Genomic DNA, 23,878 nt, shown 5'->3' with positions numbered 1-23,878 from the left:
AGAACACAATTGATATTCAAAATTGGTAACATTGATACCGACTTGCATGAAGAAGTTTTCCCAAAATTTAACAGATACACTATAGTCAAACCTCAGTATACCGAAACAGATTTAGTGCATGCTTTTAAGAATTACCTTAACCCTAAAGGAGTTAGCTGCATTAAAGCCCTAGTCTCTCTATTGCAACTCATACTTATAGCAAAAACCCACGAATATGGACACCGTGGAATTAAAGAGAATAAAAAACAGATTCTCCAAAAGTACTTTTTCCCAGAGCTTGACAAGAAGCTTAAAATTTTTATAAACTCATGCGATACATGCAAACGTAGTAAATACGATCGCAAACCCCCAAAATTGATCCAAAAAAGTACCTTTGGTGATACTGTCTTTGACAGAGTTCATATCGACGTATTTTTTATGAAAGGGCAAAAATGGCTTACTATAGTAGACTCCTTCTCGAAATTTGTAAACGCTATACCATTGCCAACTAGAACCATAGTTGATATGAAGCGAACAATTACGGAACACATTAGACAATTTGGAAGGCCGAAGACTATAGTATGTAATCAAGAACCCTCGTTCAATTCGATCGATTTTATCGGTTTTCTAAGCGACCTAAACATTGAAATTCACCACGCGAGCAGTTCACATGCTAACGGAATCGTAGAGAGATTTCACTCTACCTTAATTGAGTTATATAGAACGCTTCATCCAAAATTCAAAGATCTGAACACCAACGAAATAGTTAACATTTTAGTCGACATCTATAACAACACTTTTCATTCCGCGATAAACCAAAAACCGCGCGACGTAGTATTCAATTCATCAAGTTCAACTAATCACGAAGAAATCACAGAACATTTCAATAAAATACAATCATCAGTTAAAATAGAACTAAATAAAAGGAAAATAAATCACGAAGAGAAATTTGCCGATAAAGAAACTGTGCTATACACATTTTCCTTACATCCAAAACCATACACATAATTAATTGAAGAGCAACCCAACGACAGTAGAACGATTGCGGTAGGTCGTGGAAAAGCAACAACAACATGTACGGTATGTTTGTAAGCACGTGATGCGGCGCAAGCAACTCGACATGCGTTGAGCAGTGACACGCTTTTTACCGTTAAACGTACAGTAGAACCAGCACGCGCGGAGCGTAAGAAGTAGGCCATAGAATAAGTGCCGAATAAGCAGATTTATATTTCGTTCGATATTTGTAAATACAGTCCTAGGCGTTTATAGTTTTTTCGGTTTAATATAATCAATCTATTGTTAAGTGAAATCTATATAAACGTACGATCAATAAAGAATGGTCAGAGTTCTGCTCTGACTGGTGTTCGATGCACTTCTAGACTTTTGTCTTTAATACTGCATACCGAAATTCAAAATCTAGTGATCTACGCAAGTAGACACCACTAGAAGTCAAGAACTGAACTAGTAAAATGCTGTCAGGCAATCGAGCCTGTGACAGTTAGTCTGCCGCGTTTTTATCTCGTTGGAATTCTATGACCAAGCATAGAATATGGCGACCAAGTGACACGTTCTGCAATCTTCAGTGACGCCGGTTTTTCGTTTGGTTTGAGTGATAGTGCTAAATGAATTGAAGAAAAAAAAAAAGAGTCTATGATGATCAAAGTGACTTCTTGAAACGTTAGTGATTTTTAAAAAAATGGGAAGCGAAGAATCAAAATCCCACGTCGACCACAATGGTGACCAACAAGTGAAAATCATTAACAATCAAATAGAACATTCAGAAATGTTGGACAACCACAAACCTATATTATACATGATACTAGTAATTGTATCAATAAACTTAATCCTAAGATTAGTGACGGTATTGAACAATTACTACAATAACAAGGCAATGAAAAAAGCGAAATCCCTCGTCACTATAAACGATGTGTAGATTACAATGGCTACACAAGAAGAAGAACTTAGTGAAAATAACCTATACAAAGGAAACACTTACGAGCTAACAGTGGCAATCAGTGAGATCAACAAGTGAAGGCAAAGCAAATAATAAACATTGCACGAAAAACTCTACCTAGCATTTCGGGGGTGTTAATCCTTTCAACCCCGAAAGGTATAATGTCGCATGAAGAGGCGAAGAAAAAGAACACAGGTGGAAAGATATTGCTAAGTGTATATTAGTGAGCAAATTAAAGAACAATGAACTAAAATGAATAACAAAGCACTTATGGACCAACTACATGTGATACGACAAAGGGTCAAACAGAAGAGAAAAAACAAGGACAAACAAAATGTGCGAACAGTATGTACTTCGTGCTGTGTGTTTATGAATTTCAAAGTGCACGAATGGTACCACAGAGATGGAACCGGAAATAATAATAATAGTGATACTAGTGACAGTATGCATCATTATTATGATGAAAATACATCAAATAGCATTGAAGGAGATAATCGAGTACAAAGAAAACATGGTGAACGCGAAGTACGCAGTACTGTAAAAAAGTGACAAAAAAAGAGAAAAAAAATCAACTGCAGCTGATCCCACTACCAAGGAGGTAGACAGGGCAACAAGATACATTAACCGAAGCAGATCCCACTACCAAGAAGGTAGACAGGGCAACCGACCAGCAACTAGACGATACCCTTTGGTCAATCCTGATACTGGAGACTCTGAAAAACTAGTGATGTAAGTGAGTTCTTAAAAATACATTTATGATCCAACTAAACTTTTATTACATTTTTTATATATAAGCATAAAAAGGGGGCAACATTAATATATATTGTAAATGTGGAAGTTGTATTGTAAACAAATCTATACTCATAATATTTTCCCATGGATGATGATATTGAACAAGAAATTAACATATTAAAGGCTTTATTGAAAAATCTAAGGAAAAAGCCAAAAGTTCGAGAATATCTTGAAGACACTCGATTACAAAAGTTAAATTCTGCTGAACAGTCATTGAAAAATATTAAAACCTTTGTTTCATTCGAGCGACATAAGTATAGAGAATAAGAAATTATATATTGAAACTACGAAACAATTGTATATTAAAATACAAGAGCTCCTAGATGAGGAACAAAACATTGAAAAACCACCATCAATTTTTATTACAGCTTACGCAATCATTCTCTAGTAGCACAACTTACGCTGATTTCGTTGCAGCAACTCAAATGTGACCAAATTTGGTTACATTAGAGTTACTGTAACTGCTATGTGTGTTACACGGGTTGTAAAGCTTACAAGAAAAAGACGTATCAAAATAGCAACAGAGATAATAAAAATTGCAACATCACTCATTCCTCAATATGATGGAAATGGGGATAAATTGAATAACGTTATTGCTGCATTGAAGGTGGTAGTAACACCACCAACAGAACCGCTGGCAATCCAGATAATATTATCAAAACTGGAGAAAAAGGCTAGGTCAGCAGTAGGAGAAGCACCAGTTAGCATTGACGAAATTATTGACAAATTGAAACAGAATTGCGAGCAACACATTTCATCGGACATAATTTTAGCGAAATTAAATGCAACTCGCCAAAATGGAGTCCTAAACAAATTTACAACTGAAATTGAAGAACTTACTAATCAGTTGGAAACAGCCTACATAAACGATAAAATACCAAATGATACAGCAACTAAGATAGCCAACAAGGCAGGGATTAAGGCATTGGGAAATGGATTGAAAAATTCGGGTACTCAACTGATAATACGATCAGGTACCTTTAATAACCTAAATGATGCAGTAGGGAGAGTAATGGAGAATGACAATGAATCCACTCAAACAGCAAGTATCCTATACTACAGGGACAATAAACATAAATACAAATTTAATAACCACACAAACCAAAACAGAAATCCACCGCAAAGAAGATTTTCAAACCAAACTTACAGATATAGGAATTCATCTTGGAGACAGAGGAATAACTTTAACAGGCAAAATTCTTCCAATTGGAATAACACTCAAAATATCAACAACTACAGGAATAACCAACGACGCCAGTACAACCACAACGAAAACCGTAATGACTCAAGAAGAGGAAGAGTTTTTCATGCTGCATCTGATCAGAATAATACGGAAAGACATAACGATCATCGCCTCAATCACCATCCTGAAAACCAACAGAATGATTTTTTTAGAAAGAAGAGATCGATTAGACCGATCCTCTCAATAAACTTGAATGCATCCAATTTTGTTTGCATGGAAACTGAAATGTCAGTCGGAAAAATTACATTAATAATACATAGTGGTGCAGATACATCATTATTCAAAATTAACAAAGTTAACCCAGACAAATTAGTAAACACATCCAAAAAAGTTAAACTGACTGGAATTACTGACAATGAAATTGAAACTATAGCATCCGAAACGAAACATACTTTTCATTTAGTACCGAAAGGATTTCCAATTCAAACCGATGGAATCCTTGGACGTGATTTTTTTTAACAGCAAACAGATGTAAAATTGATTATGAATCATGGTTACTAATTTTTGATTCAGGTAACGTAACAATATCAATACCAATATATCAATATCAATATCGAAGACAATTTTCAAAACGGATTTATACTCCCTCAGAGAAGCGAAACTGTGAGAAGACTTACGACTGAAAAACTCCAAAGCGAAATGGTTGTGCATTCTAAGGAAATACAACCAGGAATTTTCATAGGTAATACTATCATTTCTAAAGACGTTCCACTAGCAAAATTTATTAACACCACAAACTGTAACGGTGTCTAGTATTTTGCGTGAATATTCTTACATTAATTTTTACGTTCCAGTTAATAAATAATTAATTAAACTAATTTAGATAAATTGATACTTAATATTTCGCGAACCATTTACACAACTGCCACTTGCCATAAAGTTGTGTAATAAAAAAGCTGCCATTTCTAATATGCTTTTTAGGATAAAAGCTTAGAACTAAAGTAGATTAAATATTAATGAGTCCTGAGAGAAATTATTTAGCTTCAAAGTAATACTATAAAACTCGTCTAAAAATAATATGAATGTATTAGTAAATTTCAATTATTCTAAAGCTATGACTACGCAAATTTGAGGAACTAATATGTGCTTCTGAAACTGCTCTGCCATTTCTATTTTAACTTGGCTGAAGAGTAGAAGCCAGTTTCAGTGCGATAGCTATTTTTTAAAAAGTTTCTCTAAGGTGTGTATCAAAAAGTGAAGTTACATAAAGTACAACTTGTAGTGCAGTGATGAAAACTTAATATACATTCTTATTTCTATTTTCTTAAAATTATTTAAATAGTTCGAGTACGTTTAATTTCGCACGAGGCGAACGCTCTACTCTCGAGCAATTTATTTTAGTACTTAAAGGTATTTATCCATTGAATTCATTTATTTAATTATTACACACCTAACCAAGATTCATGTCGGACAGCAGCGTCCGAACGACGCTTTTTGTACGGGTTTTTCTTTTCCCGTTCCCGCTGGACACGTCTCGTCCACGCGGTGTGAACCCGGCCGTGCGGGCCCGCCATTACGGTAGCCAAACGAGGATTGAGGCATTCCGACCTACCGAGATTCTCCAAAGGAAAGTTTCCCCCAGTCCCGGTGGTTGTGTAGTCCCACAGACGAAGGCCAGTTGGAGACCCGTGACGCTTCCTGAGGAGAGGAGACGGCAGAGTATCGGACCATCAGCCACCGCCCTTTCTCGCAACTATAGATCGGCCAACTACGCACGTGTGCCCATTCCGGCGATGCATCTGCCGAAGAGCTCGAGTGTTCCGTCGCATCATTGATCGGACACCCCCTGTAGCTGGCACCGTCGTTATCATCGCTCGATGACGACACAGCCCTGTCGGTATACCAGCCGCCAGCATAAACCCTGATCAGGTATGTCGCAAATCATGGCCATGTAACACACACAACAACACTCACACTCTCACTACACACTAAAATGAATCTTGAAAAAAACATAATACATAAATGAATTCAATATAAATTTCTCTTGCGTTCATTCATTTATCTCGCTAAGCCCTGTGGTTTATTAGTCTGCCCGGGAATGTGCTGAGTTTTCGTTTCATGCGCTACAGATAGAGTACGTTTTTGCCTACGTTCACTTTACTGCTTCGGTGCGTTCACCTCAGGAAACTTCACCTCTGAATTTTCGTGGTCTAGCTTTGGAACCGTTCTAAAACCCCTTGTAGATTGCGCTCATGCTTCCTAAAGCTAAGTCGGGCAACTTATTATAACACGACCAGTGGTCTCTCAACGTTGAGAGTGGCGCATAAGTCACTGAGTTTGCGGCAATTCATTTAGAGCTTTGACGAACGGTTACAAAACGAACCAGTATACATTACGTATGATAAAATTGAGCCGACACTAGAACCCTTAGACAGTTATCATATACTAAAAACTAATAAAACTAAAGACAAACACTCTAACAGACGTAACGAAGCTATTTGGAATGAGATTGACAGTAAAAACATACCATCTTTTATGCAAAACGAAGTCAAACAATTAGTAGCAAATTACTCAGATATGTTCTGTTTAAAGGAAGACACACTTTCAACAAATAACTTTTACACCCAAGATATAAATTTAGCTGACAATATTCCAACGTATATACCAAATTACAAGCAGATACATTCGCAGACAAAAGAAATACAAACTCAGGTAAATAATATGCTAAAAGAAAACATAATTGAACACTCCGTCTCACCATACAATTCACCAATTTTATTAGTACCCAAGAAATCGGAAAATGACAATAAGAAATGGAGATTAGTAGTTGATTTTAGACAGTTAAACAAAAAAGTTTTGGCAGACAAATTCCCACTAACAAGAATCGATTCAATATTGGATCAACTTGGAAGAGCAAAATATTTCAGTACACTGGACCTTATGTCTGGTTTTCATCAAATTCCACTTACCGAAGAATAACGAAAATATACAGCTTTCTCAACGACGTCAGGACATTATCAATATACACGAATGCCATTTGGACTAAATATTAGCCCAAATAGTTTTCAGCGTATGATGACAATAGCTATGGCAGGTTTGACACCCGAACACGCATTCATCTACAATCTACATTGACGATATTATAGTAATAGGATGTTCTACCCAGCATCATCTTAAAAATTTAACCAAAGTATTTCAACGACTACGACACTATAATCTTAAATTAAATCCAAGTAAATGCAAATTTTTTCAGTCTTGGCGCAGTCTTGTAGTGGGGTCATTCCGCGCCAAGTGACCGAGAAAAAGTGAAAACTTGCAAGTGAATACTATGAATTCCAACCAAAATAGGTGTATCTACTTACTTTGGGCCTACATTTCGAAAAAAACATTTGATCCGACCGTTTGAGTCGCCCCTCCGGCCAAACACTCCTCCCCGTTTTTGAAGATTTTTAAAAACATGCCATTTTCAATAATCGATATCTCCGCCCCTGATAAAGCTACAAAAAACGTTAGTACCAGTTTTCCGCTTGAAATTTTGTGAAGATTTTACAAAAAATATTTTAGATGCAAAGTAGTGTTGCCAACTACATTATTTTCATAAAAAAAATAAAAAATTGCATTTTTCTCAGAATACGTATAATTTTTTTTGATTTCTCAGCGGATTTGAGTTTATCAGGCAATTTCCTGTCAGGAACACTTATCGTTACAAAGTAAAATGAGCAGTTGCTGACTTATGACGGTTTTAGTTAGGTATAACCGAAGGTTTTCATTCAGCATATCGTTCAATTCGTTCAGTAAAGGTAAACAACTATGATAATGTAGTTTTTTAAGTTTTATTCGAATAATTTACAAAAAAAAACATATTTTTGCAGCCCATAATGCTTTTGAGGCCAGTGATGCCAGATTTCCACTGAATATGTTTTAATGGTTTAAAGTTATTTTTGCAATTCCTGATCATAATACCTGGTTTACAGTTCGTCTTTGATTGATAAAACGGCCTACTTTTCCTTACCAACGAAATGGGTGATTTAATGACCATTATTCAACTCAGCGTTCTGAACACTAAAATTCGTCTGAAGATAATAAAATTTTGATAATTATGTCAGAACATAAATTAAAAATCAATAAGGGGTGGCCCATAAACTACGCTACATTTTCGAACCCCATCTTCTTTAATTCCTTAGTACAGAGGTTCCCAAATTTTTGGATATGCTAGGTGGGTCTAGCAGAATCCAATATTGTTTGCGACCCACAAGGTGCAAAATGAATTGATTTTTAGAAATTTAATAAAAGTGAGTTATATTGAGCGAATCATAATAAATTACTTTATATTCCTTCATTGATTGGATTTGGATTGGTTTTAGATTGGATTGGATTTAGATTTGGATTGAATTTCAAACGATTTGGATTAGTTTTGTATTGGATTGAATTTGGATAGAGTTTGGATCAGCTTTGGATTGGATTAGATTTGGATCTGAATTGGATCAGATTTTGATTGGATTTAGATTGGATCAGGTTTAGATTGAATTTGGATCTGATTTGAATTGGATTTCTATATGATTTGCCTGGATTCTGATTTGCTTTGGCTTGAATCTGGTTTAGATACGGATTGGATTTCGAATAGATTTTTCAATTAAATTTATATTGTTTTTGGATTGGACATGGATTTTGACGACCAGCACAGTTCAGCATTCATATTTTCACCTGTTTTGGATACCTAAAGAAGGCTATTTACTTCTAAAAATTTGTTGTTCTTTAGTCATTCGTTTATTAGTATTCCAAATCTAATAATTACTTATAAGATTCAAATCTAAAAGCTGGTATACATTTTTAGGACAAAAAAGAGACTCAAGTATGAATCAAGAGTTGTCTTTTGCGGCACATCAATGATTATCCCGCGACTGCCCTGGGGGTCGATAAGTGTTTTCGATAGGAAATTGCCTGATAAACTCAAATTCGTTGAGAAATTTAAAAAAATATGCGTATTTTGATAAAAATGCCATTTTTTTAATAATCTAGTTGGCAACACTGCTTTGCATCTGTAATATTTTTTGTAAAATCTTCACAAAATTTCAAGCGGAAAACTGGTACTGACGTTTTTTTAGCTTTATTAGGGGCGGAGATATCGATTATTGAAAATGGCATGTTTTTAAAAATCTTTAAAAACAGGGAGGAATGTTTGGTCGGAGGGGCGGCTCAAACGGTCGGATCAAATGCTTTTTCGAAATATGGGCCCAAAGTAAGTAGATACACCTGATTTGGTTAGAATTCATAGTATTCACCTGCAAGTTTTCTCGGTCACTTGGCGCGGAATGACTCAAATAAGATTTACTAAAGCTGCCATATCTCAGCAACGGCGCATTTTACTTTGTATCGATAAGTGTTTCCGACTGGAAAAAGTCTGTTAAGCTGGAATCCGTTGAGAAATCGAAGAAAAAAATATACGTATTTTGAGAAAAATGCTTTTTTATTATTTTGTGAGAAAAATAATATAGTTGGCAACACTGCTCAGCATTTAAAGTATTTTTTCTTAAAACTTCATCAAATTTCAAGCGGAAAACTGGTATTAAAGTTTCTTGTAGCTTTATCGGGGGCTAAGATATCGATATTTGAAAATAGCATGTTTTTAAAAATCTCCGAAAACAGGGAGGGGTTTATGGTCGAAGGGGCGGTTCAATCACCATGGTTATATGGTTATTCAAAATAATGGACCAAAATTAATATGTGCTAGGTATTTTTCATTATTTTTAAATAGGTTAATTGCACGTGCTCGGTCACTTGGCGCGGAATGACCCAGTGAAAAGTGGTGAAACGAATGACTAAGTGTTTGAGTGTACACCAATACTGAAGAAATTCGGAGAAGTGATTCCAAATCTACTTGTGACTGGCAGTTACCCGGGAAACCATCCCTGCACGTATACCAGCGGATTTGCGGTACCAGAAAGATTCATCATCTTCACACCACCGGACCAACCAACGAACAATCCCACATCATAGGCTCCAGGATAAGATGAGAACCATCATCCTGTTAATAATGTGAGTAATATTTTTATACATTACTTATCAACGCAGTAAGTGATAGTGTTATTCCAAGTGATCGTTGCATAGGGAAACTCCGAAAAATCACAATCATCAACACAATACGTGAAAACAATTTAAAAAAAATTAACTGCCTACTATAGTAACACTTTTAGGGCATATAACAGTGTGAAATAGTGTATGAAAAGAGGGAAATTATTCGACAAGAATCGCAACTAGTCGATCCCCGAAGTTAACGTGCAGGAGCTTCTTGACCAGATCAGAAGCCTAACACAGAATCAAGCGATGTTAGTGCAAACCATTTACACAATGCGGGACCGATCAAACGATCCGTTCCTAAATTTCTCGATTCCGGACCCCATTAGGAATATTCAGGTGTTCAATGGGAATCAAAAAGAGGTTTTAGCATGGGTAGAAGACGCAGAAGAAACACTCGACGCGTACGATAGCTACAGAAATGATCCGATTTACAGTCAAATCAAGCGGGCGGTTAAAAATAAAATCACGGGTGAACCAAAAGAAGTGCTAATAGCAGCAGGGAACCCCAAACATTGGGACGAAAAATTCCTTCAGGGGGATTCGTCACAATCTGTTATGCGGAGTCAGTTTACCTTGGCACCGACCCGCGCTAGAAAAGAGTTTTGCGCCCAGCAACAGGGTTTTGTTTTTTAAGTCTTTTTGCTTTTGCTTTTTAAGCAAAATACAGCACTTGGCAAGGTTCCAAATGAGCCGTCAGGAGAGAGAGTAATTAAATGTAGAGAAAGAGAGAGAAAATTGTCAATTCTACTACAGGTTAGCTGTAAGTTAATTTTAAGTGAATAAAAGAGTCTTGATTGAAACTGAACGCGGTGTGTACGCGTTTTAATTAATTACAAAAAGAAAACCAGTGCCGCCGCGCGGCCCACCGGCCCGTCGGTAGAGGTCTGTTCATTATGGTGACAGCGGAAAGCGCTTCGTGTGAAGCGCCGGTACGCCGGAAAAAAATCTGCGAGTTAAAGTGATTTGAAGAAAAAGCGATGTTGTTTATATGGTCTATTAATGGACTTGAATTTCGGGAGTTTGGAAAGCAGCATCGATTCCGCAGACTATTTGGTGAACATTAGATATTGGGAAGGACTTTCGTCTATTGAACCTGGCTACCTCGAGGAGAACACTTTACGAAGAGACATTAATGCACGAAATGTTTGAATTAAGCAAAAAGGAGCAAAAGTACGCGAAGAACTCTTGTGCAGTGCAAAGTCTCGCCCCGTCGGTGCGCTTCAGATGTCTTATTAAATGCGTATGGTGATCGGCGTGACATAACAAGTCATATCCAATCACTTTTTTATATTAGACAGGGAAAACAATTTATCAGATTATTATAACAAAATTAGGCAAATTGACACGGCAATAAAATCATCTGCCGCTAGCATGGCTCATTCGTGAGCCTAATTACACTCACCAGATTTGTGGATGAATTAAGCTAGGAAATTTCGATGCACGTTAGAAGTTGTCGACCAGACAGTTTAGAGCACGCGTACGAGATAACTATGCAATACTCCAACGCGGCGTATAGACACAGAATGGATAGGAGAACTCAATTAGCATCGCAAACAAAACACAGTGGGCAACCAACGTATAACAAACCAGGACCATCAAATCACCCTAACCCAAATAGACCACCATCAGGAAAATTCATAAATAAAAACAATATCGACGAAGATGTTTCCATGAGATCGCATAGATCGAACAGGGCCATAAACAATCATTCTCAAAACAAGGAAGAACAAAACAAACGACGGCGAGTTAGATTCAGAAGATGACGATTACTTTGAAGGCGACGAAATACATTTTCACATGGCAACAGGAAACAAACAAAGAAAATAACGAAGAATAACGACTTTTTGCCATACGTTTCCATTCAGACCTCGAAAGGTGAATTGAAATTCTTAATCGGTACAGGCGCGAACAAAAATTACATTTCTCCAGTGCATGTCAACATAGAAAATTTCCAATCAGAAGAAATTGGGAAATTTGTCTCATTTGACCTACTCGGAATAAAAAAGAAACTCAAATTTTATGTCTTTAGTTTCCATAAGTTTCTCGACGGTTTAATAGGTTACGAATCACTACGCGATTTGAAAGCAAAATTAAACATAGTAGAAAACTCGCTGAAAATCTGAAGAAAGGAAATTAAGATGAAAAAGTGGTTTCCCGGAACCCACAAAATTTATTTGACTGAGCATGAAACCCAATTCATAAAAATTCCAACCTACGTGAACGGGACATTTTTGATTCAAGAAGAGAAACATTTCAAAAACTGTAAGATACTTCCAGGACTATACAAAAGCGAGAATGGGGTAGCCATAGTTGAAATGCATAATGAAACGGAAAATAAGGAAATAGAGGTATCTAAAAGGAATACAAATATTGAAGAGGTGCACCAGATGAACCTACAAAACCTGGAAGAAATAAGGAAATTCAAACTGCATATTGCCGGTTCCCACATGCAAGGAGCAATAGCTCTCGCTTCCTTAATCTTGTTACCGTTAATCATTTTCTGTATTCGTAGATACAAAGTTCAACACAGAAATCAGTTTCACCAAACTGATAAGGAGGATAGCGACGATTCAAAAGAAGACCAGAGAGAGAAACCGTTTTGTTTCATAAAGACACTTTTTCCAAAACCCGAATCTGTATTTTACGGAAAACCAAGTAATCAATCGAGGACGCTTGAAACCTAGGGGGGAACCCGCCGCCAGCATAGAGACATATTCGGCCGATGCAACCAAATCCAATTATTGATGACCTACGCACATGGACGGCACTCGCAACGTAGCCAACCCCATCGGACCCGTGAACCCAACAGAGGACGATCAACCCAGTTGAAGAAATTGCTGATGCTGCAGAAGTGATTATATAAAACTAGTTGTGCAAGAGAAAATCCGTTAGACTGAAGTGTGGATTTAGGTTGAATGTAATTAATTTTATTTAGTTAGAAATAAATTATTTTTTATCGTAATTCGAGCGATATATGTAAATAAATAATAATATTAATATTATAATTAATAATAATATTCATGTACAAAGTGATCATTTTTCATGGCGATCCTGCTAGGAGGCGGATAACTGCCGAACAGAAGAATTCAGGGAGTGGTCACCAGGAGTGTGTTGCTCTGTGCAGCACGCGTGAGAAGAAAGTTTGCAACAAATTTCGGTTAAACATGACCGTCAACACAGTGGCATATTCAGTTTGAAGTGAATCAATCAATAGTTGCAGCGAGTTAGAATAGAAAATTTTATAAGACTCAACGGAAGAGAAACTAACAATGGGATTTTTCTCGGCCGACGAAATCGTCGCGCCAGTGATAAGTAGTGATAAAAACCACACCGCCCAAACAGTAGCGAGTTGCGTAATCTCAGTCGTGGCGGTTGGGTATCTGCTAATCCGTGGAATAGCGAAACTACACCGTCAGCACACCGAAAGGGTGGCTGAACGAGTGACTAGACGGGCGACCCTCGATGTATAATTGAAGTAAAGTGCAAAGTGCATTAAAGAATAGAACTTTGAACAGATTTTTTTTTAAGAAGTGATGTGAACAATTTAACAAATGAACTGTCGCAGACAAATGGATTTACAAGCAAGGCTTTACCTAATGGCTACGAAATGGAAGACCAGGAGGACCAGTAGGGGATGGATATCCAGTTAGGATGTGCAACCGATCGCGATCCTCCATGTAACGAGGATGCGCGAGCATCCTGAATACAATTATCAACAGCTGCCTCTGGGGCGTTTGACCGATTCACCGACCTCTAATTCTAGTGAATCTAATTCTAATTCCATTTTAGCACCCTATACATCAGCAGTGGAATCTTTTCGTTTGATGGGTCCGTTGGAGGAGCGATTGTGTGTATCATAAGTTTATACCAGAAGTACCGCTGCGATGTTCTACGATCATGATGAGACAAGGACCTTAAGATTGGTTTATTTACTTAATAGAAGGCATTTCCTAAAATAGTTAAGTTGCCGTATATCCGGTAAATGGTGCTTGAAAAATGGGGCTTTGTCTACGACGAACGCAACAACCCCTTAATATTTAAAAAGGAAGGATACGGTGCTGAGACACGTATCTTCTTTACGTAAATTTGTGATATCGGAAAATAGAAGGGAAATAAAAGAGTTGTTCACCACGTTCCAAAGTGAGATCACTATTTTTTTTTATAAAGAAAGAAAGAGAAGATCAGGAGACGGGAGGAAGAAGAAGGACAAGAAGAAACAGTGCCATTCAAACTCGATCTCAGCCTGGCGATCCGCGTCGTAGATAAGTTTGACGGGGATACTGCCGTCGTACTGCAATCGTGGTTGGACAGTGTGGAAGTCCTTCGATCGGACGATCCAACCGTCCCCGAAGCAAGCTTCCTAAATTTCATAAAGTCGCGGTTACTTGGAGCCGCGCGTGGTTCAATTGATGGGAACCAAACATGGGACGATGCAAAAAGGCTCTGAAAGCAAAGTTTGCTATTCAACTAACACCCATTTCGGTGGAAGCTGAATTGCGGGCTTTGAAACAGAATAACAGAACTATAACTGATTTTGGGAGCGAGATTGAAGAACTCGCTACCAAACTAGCATCTGCATGGGTATCGAAGGGTACGCCTTTCACCACCGAAGCTTCAGCAAAACCAGTGGTGGAGCCCATCGCGTTGCAAACTTTTATAAGTGGTCTGCGAGAACACTCAGCTGCTTACCTAGTAAAATCCAGGAATCCCAAAACATTAACAGCCGCTATTTCTGATGCACTGGAAGTGCAACCGGGCTCGTCATCTGAGTCCGCAATGTGGGCTCAAGGGGGTTATCAACCCCCATATTTTAACAGAGGTTTTGGTAATCTCCGTAGAGGAGGCTATCGCGGTTACCGTGGATAAAATCATGGTAAGCGAGGTGGAAACCAGAGTTATGGTAATAACCAAAATTATTGTTATAATGAAAATTATGCCAATGGTCGCAACAACCGATCAGGCCAGAATAGCAACGGTTATCGAGGTAACCAAAATAATGTCATGGGATTTGAGAACCCCTGATTACCGAAACCCAAAAATCATAAACAAACCAGAGGCCATCAGCCACAACGAACGATCAATGCACTCGAAAAGTGCAAGTAAACGAAATTACAACCATATGCGACAAACGGCTCATCACTAGTCGTTTGCTATCCGTTTCCCCTTGCTCCGCGTGAGGTCCGAGCCCAAGCGCAGTTGAAACGAAAGGTTTCAAATTGCACAAGGCCAGAAAACGCACCCAAATTAACAAACTCAGTAATTAGCATTTTTCGAAGTCACTCCAGCTGTCTCATTCTGTCACACATAGTTATTAGAAAGAATCAATTGTAAAACATCTATATAAACACTTGATTGAAAAATACAGAATGAATCTTTGACCGAGATCTAACTCTTACAGTCATTCGGTCCGAACCGGAGGTTACTTTTCGAAGCCCTCTCTAGTTCGGATACCGACTAGATTAAAGAAAGCCTTCTCCAGTTAAAGGAGACGATGCCAACATTACATGGCGACCGTGACAGTCTTGTTCCCTGTACTCGCGCGCGGAAAAGTCGTTGAATTCGCGAATACTTATTCGCTAAAGGTTAAAGTCTAAAGTGAAGTACCGCGTATCGTGCGGCGAATATTCTACGTATATTACGGCGTATTAGTGAAAAGAGACGAGAACAAGAACAGCGACATTTTTTTTTAAATGGGCTGGTTTAGCTCAGATGAGGTGGTATCTGTAAATAACAGTACCCACTTTACAGTGCAAACAGTGGCTCTGGCGGCATTGGCATTTACCACCCTGACATATTGCGTATTGAAAATCTATAATGCGCATAACCGCCACCAAAGTGAACAAGCAGCGAACAATGCAGTGCGTTTGCAAGCAATCGCTACAAGTGCATGATCAAGAAAAGCACACGAGGAAGAAATAACAGTGCAGTGAAATCTCAAAACGCTAGTGAATTATTCTTCTTTAAAGTGCATAAAAATGTCGAAAGACGCTATTACAACAACACTGAAACGTTTGAACACTTCAATAGTTACAAACGTACCAATTATCATTGAAGTCAAAACAAGCAGTGTAAAAGCCTTAATTGAAACACTTGTAGCATATTAACATACAACCTTTTCTCAAACATGCAATCATCTCAAATTTCACGGAGATCTGTTTTGTGCGGACCCTCCAAGTTGACATTGAATAATAGCATGAGTAACAACAGACTTGTAAACGCATAACAATAAACAACAAGTGCCTTCTGCGCTTGTTGTCCCACAAAAACTGTCACACTTGAAATTATTGTTACCACATGTTTCTTTTCCGATGGTCGAGAATGCATGACCCAAACGCAGCACGATTGTTGCAATAACATTACCGTCAACATTCTTGCTTATTTCTTTTGGTAACCTTCGTCACCAGCACATACGGAAATTGTATGCGATTGGTCGACTATGTCTTGGAACTATGTATGTAGACCGAATTAAGTACCTCCCCTAGAATAAGCTGTGTAGAGTTAAGTTTCTTAGGATAATCGTTACCAAATAAAGATCCAATTACATTTCACCACGCGAACCTGTATGGTTGCCTCTCCGTCAAACTTATCACAGCCAGTGTTAAAGATATTATATGGCTGACCGTGAGGTGAAAGTTTATCAAGTGAAAAAAGTGCAAGTGTTAAAGTAAAAATGGGCAAAGAACAATCCAAAGAGCAAGATCAAAGCACTATTGGAGACCAAACGGTCACTATTATAGAAAATCAAGAGGTGCACACTGGACACCATGAAGCCCACAGTGTCAAGCTATACATCATATTAATAATGATGACTATTCAAACTATAATAGTTATAGTAAAACTGGCAGTGAAAATGATGAGCAGGGCCATGAGCAAAGCCGCCCAAAAAGTGATCGCGCAACAAGTGTAATGCAAATAACTAAGTGACACGAAAAACAAAAAGTGCTACAGCAATCAGCCGTAGTGCACAAGGCACGTAGATAAATAAAAACAATTCGTGAATGAAGATCGATCGCGCGCGAAAAGTGTAAAAAAAACTCAAACTAAAGCAAGCGATACGATTTACAATGAGTACCGTTACGATCGAAACCAAGTACACCCAATATTTTTGTTACACGGTTGGTATTCTTTAATTTCCCGGTTAACCAGATTTTTCACATCTTTTTAAATACCGCCTGAATTTTCTTTGATTTTTTGTGAATTTTTTCATGGGGTTAACTTATAGTTTCATCAACGCTGAAGGTGGTAATCAACTAAAACCCACCCGTGTAAAAAAAGAACCGGGTGTACTCCGTGGGTAGCAATAACAACGACGAAGAAGTGCAAACGCGAGTTACAACCGTAACCAACCGGACTTGGCCGAATTCCATCGATCGTCAACGTAAGCGAAAGCCACTTGGGCATGGAGCGGCAACGAGCATCATCAGCAGTTATCGAATACGATCGATTGGGACTTTGATCGTGAGGTGCTGAGAAGGCATTCTTGGTCACGTAGGTTGAACTGTAATTAAGTCAGAGCAGGGCAAATAAAGTTAGTCTTAGTCTAGCAGTAAACTCAAGTGTATCTTTTTTAAAAAGAACTTTTCGTCCCGGAATCTTTAACTGGCGCCCCCGAATAGGGACCTCCCAACGGTAACCGTATAATTCGGAGCAAAAATCCAAGTGAATTCTACAGAAATATAAAAGTGATAGAAAAAAATCTTCAAATCGGTAGCAATAGCCGTGTAGAATTTAGGTGAACTGAAGTGCAAACCACTGTGAAAATCTTTTAAAGAAGCTGAAAATACTCAGTGAAAAACGGTAGCAAGAGCCGTACAGTGTTTGTGAACTCAGAAGAACTGAAGTGCTAAGAACTGTGAAAATCTTTTAAAAAGCTAAAGAACTCAGTGAAACACGGTAGCAAGAGCCGTACAGTGATTGCAGATTCAGTTTGGTTCCTTGAGCCATCACCCCGGAGAAGCGATACGTAGGACACCGAGGAGCATTCCCGATCGGTGCTAGGACCCCCAGTAGCGGAACAGCAAAAAGGATCAGTTCGACACACCTGCCTACGTTTCCCCTGTCAACCAGCGAGGACCTACACGAAACCCAGCAGACATCCAGATGCACCCCCTTTCAATTCTAATTCCAATACTACTGAGACAGACATGGACGTTACAAATACGAAAAATAGACCATTACCATTACCATTGTTTTCGAACAAGGCTTCAGCAGAATTCAAATTCATTCTTACTATTATCTTCATCATTTTAGCATAGAAGCTTTGAATCACCATGTAATGGATTTAAGAACTAGATTCGATAAAATTGAAAAAAACGCAATTTACAGTTGAAATTGAAATGTTTAGGAGAGATTTAGAGAGAGAAAACATTACAGTTCACTCAACATCCGAGGTCGTAACTTATGCCGAGACAGCAATCGCCACAAATCGCAAGGAGATCGTATTATTCATCAAGATGCCAAAGTTAGATCCCAGGGTTTTCCGTAAAATCCATGTTATTCCAACGTTCCATAACCAGCAACAAATTCATACAACCGAAAAATATTTTTTGGTTCATCCAACACAGAAATTTATCATCAAGAGCCTAGAGCCCACAATTTACCGTATTGAAGACACCGAAATAACGGATTCAACATGCATACCAAACTTAATAGATGCAAGACCAGCCATTTGCAACTACTCGTTGAACCCCATACAGCAGGAGATCATTTCCATCAATAAGGATTGTCTACTGGTGAATACAGTAAGCAATTTCACCCTATCATCAGACTGCAGCATTAATGAAAGAATTATCTTTGGATCATATCTGATTCAATATGAGAATTGTACCATACGAATCAACAACATTTTTCCAACACCACTGATGGAAGCATCGAATTCTCTTCTTTCATTTAATGGTGCTGGATTGCGTGGGTGAGCACAAATAAGCCCACAAGAGACGTGAGAAGCTCTTGTTTACAAAAGCAGTTTCGCCCTTTTGAAATGTTGGTGCCGATATATTGAACCTTAGCGTGGAACATCTCCACAAGCTGCAAACAGAAACACGGGAAGATTTGGACTTACTCCGTTTAAAAAGCAACAGTCTACACTTTCCACACTGGTCCTTTTTTGGAGGAATAACTATCCTCCCTATAATCGGTATCATTCTTTTCTTCAGCATTTTCTCCCGCAGAACGACCAGTATCAAACTTGAAACGATACCAAACACCAGCAATCATCATGGAAATTCGGAAACTGGAAAAGACGTCAGAAGCACAGGAACAGGAACGCATTCATTTACGGGTATGATGCCCCTGGAGGTTCATCACTAAGGAGGGTCGAGTTACAACCGGACTTGGCCGAATTCCATCGGTCGTCAACGTAAGCGAAAGCCACTTGGGCATGGAGCGGCAACGAGCATCATCAGCAGTTATCGAATACGATCGATAAAAAAACTCAAACTAAAGCAAGCGATACGATTTACAATGAGTACCGTTTCGATCGAAACCAAGTACTCCGTGGGTAGCAATAACAACGACGAAGAAGTGCAAACGCGCAAAGCGTAAAATAGTAAAAAAGTGCAATTATCAACTGCAGGCGAGACCACTGTCGACGGGAGTCGGCAGGCGGGTTTGAAGGACGAACAACCGATGATGATGGATGCGCGAAAGCTGATAAAAACGAGGAGCAGCAGGATGGTCAACAACTAAATGTGAATCCAAGGTATTTTAGAATAGTTAATGTAAAACCAAATTAGAAGATGAGTTAATAAAATTGTTAGTGAAAATACTCTATTATTGATACAGTGTGGATTTTTTTTATTGCTCTAAGAATTCGATTTATTTTATCTGGATCATGTGAAGTAGTTCAAAAATGATAATATCTGTGACTGTGTTTATGTCTAATGGAAAATTATTTAAAATTGCAACAATTATATACGTATCTTAAAAAATCCATTAATACCAAATTGAAGGAAGACACATTGAAAATCAAATTAAATCTTGCTAATGAGCTAATGATCTTGCTGATGGCTCAATTTCAAACCAAATTGAACAAAATAAAGAACTCTTATCTGAAAGTCAAATAAATATAATTTCAACAAATTCTTCTCAGTGGTATCAAGGTATAATTAAAATTCTAAAATTAAAATTTGAAAAACTTGGAAACAAGCATAAAACTTTCAAACATTTTACTGTACTTCCCTATACGTTTAAAGTGGGAAAACTTAAAACTAACATCATGCCGGGGGAAGAAGCATTATTTGATATAAAGCAGGCAACAGCTATCGTGCAGCCGTACGATGGAAGTGCCGAAAATCTTGAAGCTTTTATTGACGCAGCTTCAATCTTAAAAGATTATGTAACACAAGCACATTTAGCAACAGCCATCAAGTTTTTAAGATCAAGATGAACTGGTAAAGACAGAATTGGGTTGCCAGCAAACATATTGACTATTGATGAACTGATTAATGACGTTAAATTGAGATGTCGGGACCAAAAAACACCCGAGAATTTAATAGCGAAAATTAAAAACATTAAGCATAGATCCGATACTAATGGTCTATGTGAAGAACTAGACAATCTGACTATGCAATTAAAATGCATATATATTCAACAAGGGATCCCTGAGAACATTGCTCAGTCAATGTCAATGAAGACAGGAGTTGACGCTTTTATAAACAATTTCAACTCCGAAACGAAAATTATATTGAAAACTGGAAATTTCAGCAACATTAAAGATGCGGTACAGAAAGTTCAGGAGAACGCATCACAAAATTCCAATCAAATTTTGTCTATGCAAACTCAACGTCAATATAACTACGGGAGAAATGGTCGAGGTATTAAACCATTTCGTGGGAACACAAATCGAGGTGGATATTCTAAACGAGGAAATTATCAATCCCATAATAACTTCAGAGGAAGGAATTTTCAACGTCCTTTCAACTACTATCATAACCGTCAAGGTCAAAGTAGCAACTTCCGAGGTAGGCGTGATCCCTCACGTCGTGTCTACACTTTACAAGCAGAGAACTCAGAGCAGGGGTTACATCATTCGTATCCGTCATTAACAATGCAATCTCCCTCAGCTGTTATCCCATTACAACCTCAACGTTTCTCTAACTATCCACAACCATATTTTTTAGGTCAGGAACCGAGAGGACTACTACCCTCCTCTCAATGAACCTAAGTGCTTCAAATTATATTTCAGTTAGAACACTTATGACAAACTGCAAATGTTCATTCATCGTAGACAGTGGCGCGGACATTTCAATTTTTAAGGGAACAAAAATTTTACCGAATCAAAGTATAAATGTAAATAAGAAATTTTAAATCAATGGTATTACAAATTCTACTATTGAGATAGTAGCTGAAACTGAAACGACGTTAATTACTGATAATAACATTTTTATTGTTCATAATTTCCAAATTGTTGATAACAAATTTTCCCATACCAACAGATGGAATACTTGCAAGAGACTTTTTAGTCAAATTCAAGTGTACCATTGATGTCATGGATTCTAAACATCAATTTAGATAGTAGTATAGTGTCATTACCCATAGAGGATAGTACTAATAATGCTTTCACGATACCTGCTAGGTGTGAAGTTATACGAAACATACCCAATTTTTCTGTAACGGAAGATTCTGTAGCGCTCTCACAGGAAATACAAACTGGTGTTTTCTGTGGAAACACTATAGTGTCTCCAACATCTACATGTATTAAATTTGTAAATACTACACAAAACCAAGTTGTTATAAGAGATTTTAAACCTCAATTAGATTTATTGAAAAATTAAGTTAAGGTAAAACATAAAGATACCGGAGTTATCAATTAAAATGGGAGATTCCATGAACTAATTTCCCAAATAAGTTTAGATCAAGTACCAAATTTTGCTGTAAAGATTTAATTAAAAAGTATCAGGATGTATTTTGCTTACAATCTGAGCATTTATCAACAAATAATTTTTATGAGCAAAACATTAGCCTTCAGAATGAATCTTCTGTGTATATACCGAATTACAAGCAGATTCATTCCCAAGCAGATGAGATCAAAACCCAAATTCAAAAAATGATCTCAGATGACATTATAGAACCTTCAGTTTCACATTTTAATTCACCGATTCTTCTAGTGCCGAAGAAGTCGGATGACAATTCAAAAAAATGGAGACTAGTTGTCGACTTTCGACAACTAAATAAGAAGATACTGGCAGACAAATTTCCTTTGCCCCGTATCGACTCAATCTTAGACCAGCTAGGTAGGGCAAAATATTTTACCACCCTAGACCTCATGGCTGGATTTCATCAAATTCCTCTAGCAGAAAATGCCAGAAAATATACTGCTTTTTCTACATCGGATGGACATTTCCAATTTAAGAGATTACCTTTTGGCCTTAATATCAGTCCGAACAGCTTTCAGCGAATGATGAATATCGCTTTAGCTGGATTGACACCCGAATGTGCGTTTGTGTATATTGATGACATAGTTGTCATAGGTTGCTCAGTAAATCATCATCTGAGTAATCTTGAGCAAATTTTTATGAGGTTGAGACATTATAATTTAAAACTCAATCCACAGAAATGTAAATTCTTTAGAACAGAAGTTACATATTTGGGACACAAAATTACTAGTAATGGCATTTTACCGGATGACTCTAAATTTGAAACAGTTAGAGATTATCCAGAACCTACAAACGTAGACGAAGTACGTCGGTTTGTAGCGTTTTGTAATTATTATCGCAAGTTTGTACCAAACTTTGCGCACATAGCCAAACCATTAAACACCTTGTTGCAAAAAGGTAAATCTTTTACCTGGGATTATGAACAAAAACGAAGTTTCCAATCGTTAAAACAACATTTATTATCTCCCAAGATTCTTCAATACCCTGACTTCTCTAAAGAGTTCATTTTAACTACCGATGCGTCAGATGTTTCGCAGCATCGCGGTGATGTTTCGCAACAACACGGAAATACTGATTTGCCAATAGCATTTGCTAGTAAAAGTTTTACCAAAGGGGAAAAATCAAAACCAGTAATTAAAAAAGAATTAACCGCCATACATTGGGCGATTGATTATTTCAAGTCATACCTTTGGGGTCGGAGATTCAAGGTTAGAACAGATCATCGACCCTTAGTTTATCTATTTGGAATGAAAAAGCCTACTTCTAAACTCACCAGAATGAGGCTTGATCTTGACGAATATAATTTCGATATTGAATATTTACCCGGAAGAACAAATGTAGTAGCTGATGCTCTATCACGAATTCCAACCAAATCAGAAGATCTTAAGTCATTGATACTTGTAGTTAACACACGTTCAATGACAAAGAAACATAAACAAAACAATATTCCCGGACGATTGAAAGAAACCAATAGTGAGATTGATCACCTCGCTGTTTGGCGAACTGAAAATCCGTCCGAAGTAAACAAATTATTAAAAATTGGTTGTGTTGTGCACCGCAATCAATTGACAGTAAATGTATATAACCATAATTATAACAAAATTTTAGGTTTAGTAACAATTCCTTTGATACACAAAAACAAAAGTCGAACTCTAGAATTCGCACTTTAAGAAATTTCAAAAATTTTGCAATTATTAAATAGAAACAAGATAGCGCTATCAGAAGACGATATATTTTTCAAATACGTTTCCCTGCATTCATTAAAGGAAATCGCTAATTATGCCATTTCCAATTATCAAATAATAATTTACAAACCACCAAGGTTTTTACATGAGCAGGAAGAGATAAATGAAATTTTGACGCGTCACCACATGACCCCTACGGGAGGACATGTTGGACAACACCGGTTATATTTAAAACTTAGAGAATATTACAAAGGGGAAAAATATAAAGCTTGATATACGAAACTTCTTGTAGACAAAAATTTACTGAATGCTTCCACTCCATTACACCATT

General features: G+C 37.5%; 1 protein-coding gene and 1 long non-coding RNA gene across 5 annotated transcripts in view; one reads left to right on the top strand and one right to left on the bottom strand.

Annotated features, from left to right (window-relative positions):
* The window catches only part of LOC134222607 (uncharacterized), a 144,134-nt gene that overhangs the window by 69,016 nt on the left and 51,240 nt on the right, over positions 1-23,878 (bottom strand). The window lies entirely within an intron of this gene.
* On the top strand, positions 4,864-6,193 carry LOC134220655 (uncharacterized). The gene is made up of 3 exons (XR_009981994.1): positions 4,864-5,148; positions 5,251-5,318; positions 5,386-6,193. It is a non-coding gene; the product is annotated as an uncharacterized LOC134220655 (long non-coding RNA).

This window comes from Armigeres subalbatus, chromosome 3 (genome assembly GCF_024139115.2).
Source record: "Armigeres subalbatus isolate Guangzhou_Male chromosome 3, GZ_Asu_2, whole genome shotgun sequence".
Classification (NCBI taxonomy): Eukaryota; Metazoa; Arthropoda; class Insecta; order Diptera; family Culicidae; genus Armigeres; species Armigeres subalbatus.
The sequence above is the reverse complement of the archived record's forward strand: the minus strand, read 5'-3'. Positions and strand labels throughout refer to the sequence as shown.